This window comes from Apium graveolens, chromosome 5 (genome assembly GCF_009905375.1).
Source record: "Apium graveolens cultivar Ventura chromosome 5, ASM990537v1, whole genome shotgun sequence".
NCBI classification, from domain to species: Eukaryota; Viridiplantae; Streptophyta; class Magnoliopsida; order Apiales; family Apiaceae; genus Apium; species Apium graveolens.
In genome coordinates this window covers 236,506,109-236,508,451 of record NC_133651.1, presented here as the reverse complement: position 1 = coordinate 236,508,451, position 2,343 = coordinate 236,506,109, and the positions used below count along the sequence as shown (strand labels likewise).

The window sequence follows — 2,343 nt, the reverse complement described above, 5'->3', positions numbered from 1 at the left end:
AGCGGAAATTTAGGATTCACCTCGGGTTGACTTGGAAACTTGTTCTTCTCGCGCTCACAAATCGTGTTAGCTAATTGACTCATTTGAACCCTTTAACTTAGATATGGCCTGGGCATTAGAATTCAATAATTTCCTATCTTGGGTCATGGTTTGCATGAAGGCTTGTTGAAATTGAGTCAAATTAGTTTGAGATTTTAGCAAAGCCTCGATACTCTTTTCTAAGGAATTAAGTCTCTTATCTGAATCATTAAACCCGGGAGGATTTAAGGGTGCTTGAATTGGGTTTGGATAAGGATTTTGACTAGAAGTGGGATAAGAGTTTGGATTAGGCTTTTGAAAAGTGGGTTGAGGAGATTGGTAGTTTTGGCCTTGGGTCCATGAAAAATTTGGGTGGTTCTTCCACCCGGGATTGTATATGGGTGTAAAAGGGTCATTCCTAGGTCTAGGTTGAAACATAGCATTCACTTGCTCAAACTCTTGAAAGTTTTGAGGTCCATGACTGTGAGAGTTATAGTTCGCATACATAGACGCTTGGGAAGGGGCATTAGTGATTTCTAAAGCTTCTAATCTTCTAGTAAGAGTAGCTAACTTCGCTTCAGTTGCTATGGAATTACCCACTAAATTCAAGCCTTTGTTAGCAAATGAACCGAGTGTTTCATTGTGCTTACTAGGCTCCCTATTCGGCTATGTTGTGTATATATTGTGTACTTGATGATTTCATGAACAAAACACCTTGGTAGATTTTACTTAGTGAAAATGTAGCACTCGACGGATAAGGATTATAGTCCCGACAGATAACTCATTTTAGTCCCGACGGATGATGACTTATTATCCATCGAGTGAGTAGCTTATGTAACACTAAGTCTATAGCACATTTCTGCATACACATTGTTTAGAATCTGTTGTAGTACTTAAGTCATGTTGACTTTAACTAGATATGCAGAATAGGTTGATTAATTATACATAGATGATGTCTTGTAATTCTGCATAGATGAAATGAAGTCTAGTGCCTGATTGCTACCCGACGGATAAACAACAATGAATTCGACGGATGATCAACAACCCGACGGATGATCATTAACTCGACGGATGATCATAAACCCAACGGATAAAGAATTCAAATATTTGTTGACAGTGACAACACAGTCACATGCGTCGAGTGTATGCAAATGGAATGTGGTAGCCTATTCAACTGGGTTTTCGAGAATAAAGAAGCATTGCCATTTCCATGCTATTATGAAGATATTCAAAGATGCTGGAATAAAGCAATGAAGTAGCATTGTATTAGACTTGATAGTTTTTGTTTTATTATCCTGTCTTATTACTTTGTAATCTTGGTGATATATAAACCAAAAAGCAGCAATAGAATAGTAACTAAGGAACCAAGCAACCAAGAGAGAAACATTTGTAAATTGTATTCTTAGCATTTCTCTCATTCTTAGTTATTATCATTTTGTAAGCAGCTGTGAGCTTTTTGCACATAGAGTTCTCTCGATATATATTATATATCTCTGGTGGAATCATTCAAATCCACCAGAAAGTTTTTAAAGACTCTTGTTTTTAATTACTTGTGTTTTGATTCATTTCAAGTAACTATTCCGCATTATGCTAATCAATTCACACTTATATATATATTTGAGTTAGAACATTTTTATTCAAGAAAAAGTTTCAAGAATTCCATTCAACCCCCCTTCTCTAATTCTTGTTACATTGTTAAGGGACTAACAGGCTTCCTAGTAGACTCCCACAACATGGTATTTTCTGCTAGTTCCTCAAAAAACTCCCAACTCTGATCCTCGTCTTTTTCCATGAATTTTCCTTGACGCATAGACTCTAACAACACGGTTGTAGAACTATCTAAGGCCTCGTAAACAATCTTACAAAGTCTCCACTTTTCTATTCCGTGGTGGGGACATTGGGACAAAAGTTTTTTAAATCTATCAAAATATTTCCAGAAAGACTCGTTTTTCTTTTGATGAAATTGATTAATCTCATTTGTAAGTCTCGTAGTCTTATGATTTGGAAAATATTTTTTTAGAAAAATGACTACGAACCCCTCCCAAGTTGAAATAGAATTAACCGGTAGGCTATATAACCATTTTTTAGCATTTTCTTTAAGAGCGAAATTGATTAGTCTAAGCCTAATGGAATCCTCGGTCAATTGCTGGAGTTTTTGTAAGGCACAAACCTCCTCGAATTCATGAATAAAAAGATACGGATCCTCACCTTCACTCCCGGTAAATTTAGGTAACATGCTAATATGATGACCTTTAATTTCAAAATTATTATCATTAACCGGTGGAAGAGTAATACAAGAAGGTTGGAATGAACGGGCGGGGTAAC

At 36.2% G+C, this 2,343-nt stretch overlaps 1 non-coding gene across 1 annotated transcript; it reads left to right on the top strand.

The window, feature by feature from the left end:
• Nucleotides 1-1,898: 1,898 nt before the first annotated feature.
• On the top strand, nucleotides 1,899-2,005 carry LOC141662936 (small nucleolar RNA R71). Its single transcript, XR_012551036.1, has one exon. It is a non-coding gene; the product is annotated as a small nucleolar RNA R71 (small nucleolar RNA).
• Nucleotides 2,006-2,343: the final 338 nt, after the last annotated feature.